The sequence below is a fragment of the Lipotes vexillifer genome, unplaced genomic scaffold (assembly GCF_000442215.2).
Source record: "Lipotes vexillifer unplaced genomic scaffold, Lipotes_vexillifer_v1.1 scaffold626, whole genome shotgun sequence".
Lineage (NCBI taxonomy): Eukaryota > Metazoa > Chordata > Mammalia > Artiodactyla > Lipotidae > Lipotes > Lipotes vexillifer.
This window is the reverse complement of record NW_006786303.1, coordinates 669,525-676,898: the sequence shown is the minus strand read 5'-3', so window position 1 is coordinate 676,898 and position 7,374 is coordinate 669,525.

Sequence of the window (7,374 nt, the reverse complement as noted above, 5' to 3'; positions counted from 1 at the left end):
ATCCCACAGCGAGCACTTCTGTCACACTAGAACCCAGCCAGGCACAGGGATTTGTCCTGATAAGTCCATAAACCCTGTGGTTAAATTTTAATTCCAGAAACACCAGATGGTGGTGCCACAAAAAGCTTTACAAAATCCTCAGCAAACCAGGGACTTTCTCGGCCTCCTGATCTGTCACTCTCCTCTTCAAAAGATAAAATGAAAAGGAGAGAAAACAGCTTCTAGATCACCATGGAAACCACCTGAAAATACCTGTCTCTGTTGGCAAGGGGTGGTTGACAAGGGGGAGAATTTGAAAAACAGCCAACATCTTGTTCTCATTGACTTACAGCTAGTTGTCCAAATATTTGTATCATTTAAGCCATATGCAAAAGAATCATTGAATTTAGAGTGCACTTTTCTTATCCAGTATAAACATCTTATGGTACAATCGTGAACTTATCTGAAAAGAAACAAGATAAGTTGTAACCAACAATGGATAAGCATACTCACTTGGGACATGCATGTGCTGGGAACCAGGGATCCAGCCATACCCAAGAGGGACCTGTTTTCTGCCCTGGTGGAATTCGCTTTCTAAATGGGAAAACAGACAATATGCAAGTTAAAAAGTTAACAAGATAGTGATAGGTTATGACAAGTATTGAGGAGGGAGAAAAGATGGCTGCTGGGCCCGGGAGGGAACATCTGTCTAAGGAATAACATTTCAGCTGTGACACGAAGGATGCAGATAACCAGCCACGGGAAGAACTGGGGGCAGGTGGCAACATTGCAAAGAGAGGGAAAGACACCTGCAAAGGCCCAAGGGTGGGGACAAGGGTGGAGAAGGTTTTAAGTGGGGAAGGCCATGATTTATGTTTCTGAAATCTTACTCTGACTAGGGTGTGGAGAGAGTCAGGAGGGAGGGAGGTCGCTGGGAAGCTTTTGTGGAGTCCTGGGTTGAGGTTTGTGACTTAGCACACAGTGGTGGCCAGTGAGACAGGAAGAAGCGGACAGATCAGAGACTTAATTTGGAGGCAGAACAAATGGTATTTGTGGTTGCATTGGACTGGGTGGAGAGCAAAACTGAGGAAACAGGATGACTTTGAGATTTTGATGTCAGACATTAGTGGATACTGGTGCCCTTTACTGAGATGGGGAAGCCTCTGGAGTAAAAAGAGTGTGTGAGAGGGAGGAGATTGGGAATTTTGTGTTGCAAAATCTAGGTCTGAGGCATGCAGTGGACGCTGCGGTGTGCCACGCTGATGCCCCTTACGGCCCTCATGCCCCCAGCTGCCAGCAGCATTGGCTGACTCACAGCTGAGCCCATCCCCAGCCTCACTCTCAACATAAGGGAACTGACTCTCGAGATTACACCCCTTTCCCAGAGCAGCTCGCAGACAATGATACTCCAAGGCCTTGCCTCAACTTTGAAATAGGATTCCAGCTCCAAAGTTCCCTATGGGATCATTTGAGCCCCTGTTAACGAATGTAGCAGAGGTCCGTATCTCCCTGTGCCCAGCCCTGCTTTTCTCACTCCATCAGTGTTCCTGAGGGCACCTCCCAATGAACCTTCTGCCCAGACATCTCCACACATCTTAGTTTGGGTTCCCAAGAATGCAAACTAAGACAGCTGGTACCAGGAATAGTCCTAGGAATCAGAAATCCTAGGAATCTAAAATCCTATAGGATTTTAGACCTGCGTCACCTGCCAGCTACAAGGACCCCATACCCCTGGCGTCCGAAAAGGGTAATGGTTAAAACTTTCACTGGTAGTGCAGTATCTCAGTCATTTGAAAGAAACAAGGAAATAGAAATTATAAGGTAAAGAAATTCAATGGCTGTTGCTGAGTTATGGATGCACTGGAGAAAGATAATAAAAATGCTGAGAATGATTAATCATTAATCAATTTACCAGCTGCACACAGGATCCAAGTTGATATTGTTGCTGAGGACCCAGAGTGTTATCCTGGTCCTTCTTTAAGAGTGAAGGGGGGTGGAGTTCATGTAATAAATGGAGTCCTGATTCATGTTTGGTTCACAGTGGACCCAGTGGGCCCTTGCAGTCAACCAGTGATTATTTCCCCTGTCCCTGAATGTACACTTGGAATGGATGAAACCTGGTCCTTGGCCAGTGGGATAGAGAACTGTCATAGGAAGACACACGTTATACTGTGAAACTGCCTCCCACTCCCCAGGCAAGATAGTAAATCAACAGCAATGTTGTAACCTGGTGAGAATGGAATATTTTAGTGAAACACTTAAAGACCCCACTATATCCCCTTGTGAGTCATCAGTCTGGCCCCTACAGAATTTAGATTGGGTCCTGTCACATGACAGTGGACTGCCACAATCATAACTAATAATTAGCCCCAAACGCACTGCTGTGCCAGATTAACAATGTTCAGATACAAGATGTATGACTGTTGAGCTGGCGAGTGCTTTCTTTTCCATCCCTTTAGAAAGGAGACCCAGTTCACATTCATGTGTGACAGACACCAGTACCCACTTATGCTCAGTCTTCCCCAGGGCTATGTTAACTCTCCCACTCTGTTACAGTGTAGCCCCAAAGGGCTTGGACTGTACACACCCTCCACAGAATCTGCATTGACCTGCTGTGTCCATGGCATTCAGTTAATCACACCAGGCGAGGAAGAAGAGGTCTTAGTACAGTATCTACACTCTACAGGGTGGGAGATAAGCCCCAGGACAAATCAAGGAAACATTACATCAGTGAAGTTTTTTAGAGTCCAGTGGTCTGGGGCATATCAGGATATCCTCTCCAAAGGAAAGGGCATTTGATTGAATCTTGCTTCCCTTTCCATTAAGAGTGGATTACAACAATCAGCAAGCCTCTTTGGGTCTGGAGGCAGCCCAGGGAGAATCATTCCCAGGCAGCAGGGCTGAGCCTAATGGGACTGGCCACGTGCACCAGGCTGGACTTCAGAACTGTTACGGAAAGGGACTGCGATGTGCTTCCCCTCCTTTTTAAATAGGGAGTGTCGACAGCGGTGCTCCCATGCTGTCCCACCATTTTCTCTTGGGTGTTGGGAACTGGGTGGAGATAATGTCTCTTTTGAGTTCACTGATCTTCCAATTGAGAGAAACTGCTCAGGAAGCTGTATCTGAAGATCCACGGGAGGAAGCACGTCTGCACGCACCTGCACTTGACTTAGATGATGCAACCCTGGACTTTGAGCCTGAACATAATGCTGAAATAGGATGAGACTTTGGGGGTAGGATGGGAGAGGGGTGAGTGTATTTTGCATATGGGGGTGTGTGAATCTTACCCCAAATGACCACAACAATTTTTCCCATCTCACCTGCTCATCAGAACATTTCCATTCTCTCGGCAAGAGGTTGACTCTTTGTCCCTTACTCCTGAACTTGAGTGGGCCTTTGTAAGGATGGTGGAAGTGATGCTGTGTAACTTTTGAGTTTTCATGTGAGGTGACACGGTTCTCGTGAGTGTCCCATCTCTCTCTCTCAGGGTGTTTGCCGCTGAAACTCTGCCATCATACTTCAGGGTTGCTAAGCAGCCCCTTGGCGATGCCACTTGTAGGTGTCCTAGCTGAAGTTCTAAAGGCTGGTATCAGCTGCCAGATATGCAAGTGTGTGAGTCTTCTGATAATCCCAGCCTCTACTTGTCCTTGGAGCCACCCCAGATGATACCACATGGAGGAGAGGTGAGCCAGCCCCACTGAATCTCAGATCTGGAATGACTCTGAAGGGCTGTCCCAGTCCCAGGGCTTCCCGTGGGATTGACTGTGCATATGGAGAGGTCATGTATGAATATGGAGGTCGAGAGAGGGCCAGGACTAAAGAGGTTAATTTTGGAGATAACAGAATGAACCTGGTTTTAAAAGCCTTGAGTATGGCTCAAGCCTTGAGCTTGAGTATACTTTCTCAAGCCTATATACTTGAGAAAGTATATAGAGAGAAGCGGGTGTAGGGCTTAGCTCTGGAGTGCTCTGTCATCTAGAGAGCTGCCAGAGGAAGGGGAGCTAGGAAGGACGAGGAGAAGTCAGGAGAAGAGGATGTCCCAAGGGAGAGGGCTGCTGAGAGGTGGAGAATAGGACCCTAAAATGTCTGCAAATGATACCCAGAAGGTCACTGGTGACCTGTCAAGAACAGTGTCAGTGCAGTGCAGGGGGCAAAAGCCAGGGGAGAGGTCTGGAGAGTTAATGAAAGTTTGGAGATAGAGACAGAGTGTAGAGAAGCAATGGGGGATGAATTAAAGGTGTGAGGGCTGGCCTTCCATGAGGATGGGGTCAGTTGTCAGACAGAGAAGGAGGACATAGATGCAGGCAGATTTGTGTAGAAGTACAAACATAGGGGCTTTTGCCAAAACCCTTTTCAGAGGGCGAGCGTCACTGTAAAGGATTCCAATGCCGAGCCTCCTAGCCTGTTTCCAGAGGGCAATCAACAGACCCACAAGGGAAGTCCTGACCTTTCTTTTTTGGAGTACCTGCAGCTCTCATTCATTCTCTGTTGTCCAGGACTCCAGGCTTGTCTGAGGGGCTGTGGGCTCCAGAGCAGGTCTTTTGTCCATTTGTGTTCTCCGTGGCTCCAGGAAGTGCTTGGTTCCTAATAGAAGCTCACTCAACACTTGCTGATTGATTGCTTGTCAATTTCATCTAACAAACTGGAATCCAAGCAGCTTATAAAGAAATCACATAGCATCAGGGCTGTTAGAAGTTAACCCGAAGAGAGATCAGAACTCTCAGAGCGAGGAAAGGGTTCTAATGGGTCCCAGAGGCAGGTGGCTGATGGTTCTTGGGAATTAACACAAACTACAGGTTTCTTGGTAACCAGGGGGCCATGGGCAGTTAGTCGTCGATTAAACAAATGGTCTTTATTTTGTGAAATTTCTGGGTGTTGCTCCAACATTAAAAAGAGGCGCTCTGTCTAATGAACCTCCAAGTTCTTGGGTGGGGAGCTCTTTCCCCTTGACACCAGGAGGAGACAACCCCCTCCAAGAGCAGGAGCTGTGACATCCCTGCTCCATGTCAGGCCCAGATGGGGTCCAAATGGCTGCAGTGGTCCTCATTATGATGGTGTGGTGCCCTTGCTGTGTCCCCAGACTGGGAGGTAGGAAGGGCCAGGTCTGGCTCACACCTGCAGGAGTGGGGAAGCTGTTGGGCTGCCAGCAGGATTGGGATGGGGTCTAAAGCTTGAAGATGCAAGGTTGTAGAGAGCAGGCACCCATTCTGGCATGATAGTGGTCCCCTGCAGAGGGGTCACTGCACCCCCATGGAGCCTGGGCAGCTCCACCAGTGAGGTAGCTGCTCTGTATCAGACTCACAGACTCACTGTACAGCTGTCACACTTTCATGTCCCCACCCAGGGTTTTGCAACCACACAGGGATGAGACCCAGAACTGAATGATCTGTTAGCACTCACTTGGGGAGATGCAGCCACCCGCCAGAACTGCATTTACCAGTGACCTTTGACACTGTCCACAGCTGTGGTCGGCAGGCTGCAGTTCTTGCAGCCAAGTCCCAGGCAAGTGGTGTGACCACTGAAGAAGGAGAGGACACAGCCTCCCTCTGTCAGCCCTCGAGGACTGGTTTTTGTCTTTTACTTCACAGACAGCTTAAAATTGTTATGGAAGAACATTTTATTAAACATATTCAACTCACTTCCAATGAAATGCTTAATTTTTCATTTACAGTGGTGTCCAATGTTTGTCTTCTGTTCTTTTTTTTTTCTTTTCTTTCAAACCAGCACCAAAAAGTAAAACAAAAATACCATGGGTACAGTACGTAATGTAAGTTAGCTAATGGAAAATATATACATTTGACTCTGAAATGAAGAAAAGAGAACAAAGCAATGATGTTACTGCCATTGAGGATCTTTCCCTGTGTTCTGATAATATCAAGCCATGGTCAACTGAGAGGGTTTCATTTGCACCAATGAAAATAGCACCATAAGATTGTGAGACTCTGTAGTTAGTAACACATTTGTGCAACCAAAAAGGTACAGTACTTGAGTGACAGTACGGGTATTGTTAACCATAAAGAAACATCACTGTTGTAATGACAGGGTTTCATTGTCTTCTGTACAAAGTGGAGCAAGAGTGCTATGATGGCTTCACTGAAATTGATCATTGCTTGTGCTGGGAACAGAAGGCGGGCTGGTGAATTTCAGAGTGACAGTGCCAGCATGAGCTAAAAGAGCTCAGAAAGACCCAAACTTTGGGGAACCAAAGGGATGTTTAACAATAACTGAATCAGTCATTTGCATTCTGAGGGTGTGGGGCCCTTGCCAGGGGCGTCCAGTTGATACCGTCAAGGTGGCCAGGGGGGAGATTCAGAGGCACAGGCAAAGGGCTCGCCTCTGGGCATGTGCACATGCTTGCCCAGCTCAGGTGGGCCCATGGTTCCCATGCAGACAGTAAGCAAGGCTGCCTCGGCTTCCTTAGCTTGCTGCCCTGACTCTGCTCCTCAGCCCCTGAGGCTGAGAGCTTTCTGTTCATCTGTGGTAAAGTACAGCCCATTTGGGGCTGGGGGAAAACTGAGCCCTAGCTCCCCAAGACTTTGAGGGGCCTGGGGAGTCTGCTCGCGGCCAAGCCAGAGCAGGGAGGACAGCGTTCTGCACAGGCCCTGGGCAGCCTCTGGAGGTTACCTTGCAGGTGGGCTGCCCCAGCCTGGTACCCTCTGGGGTCTTTCCACAGAACATCTAAGGAGTTTTCTCAACACTTCTCACAGATTCAAGTGGAACTGAATAGATTCCCTGCCATCCCTACCACTTCTCTGCCTCTGAGGCAGTAAAAAATCACAAACCAAAACACAGCCCATAAGACGGGCTTGGGTGGCAGAGTGTTTCTTTTTCTTTCTGATATAAGCTGACTCTAAAGTTGTGACATCAAAAACTCAAACACAGATACATAAACACAGCACCAGTAAATCAAGAAGCACTTGGGGAGATGATCCCATGGAGATTAGCCTAAGATCCCCTCTGAAATAAGGGAGGAGAGGGTGGGTTTCTCATGATAAAGTCCTTGAATATAAGCACCCATCAAAGGCCCACCGAGTTGGTCAGCAGACCAGACCTCCCAGCATGTCGGGTCCCCTCCTCCCAGCTCCCGGGCGGGCAGGGTCCTACCATCTTCTATGCTTTCACAGAGGACACTCTTTTCATCTCCCTGGGCTCCAGAGAGGGCACAGTTCTGTTTTGAGGGGTGAGGTGTCTGTAGGAGGCAAATACCTTCTTCCGGATTTTCTGAGTGTCATTCTTGCCCCACTAAGACGGGTCAACAACGACAGCATGACAATGACGAACATTGCAAGGTCTGGGCCACGGGAAGGCTGGGTAGGTATGTGGCCATCCTGGCCAGGGGCCACTCCTCCACCCATCCTGGCACTAGGCTGAGCAGTCCTGGAGGAAACCTGCCCT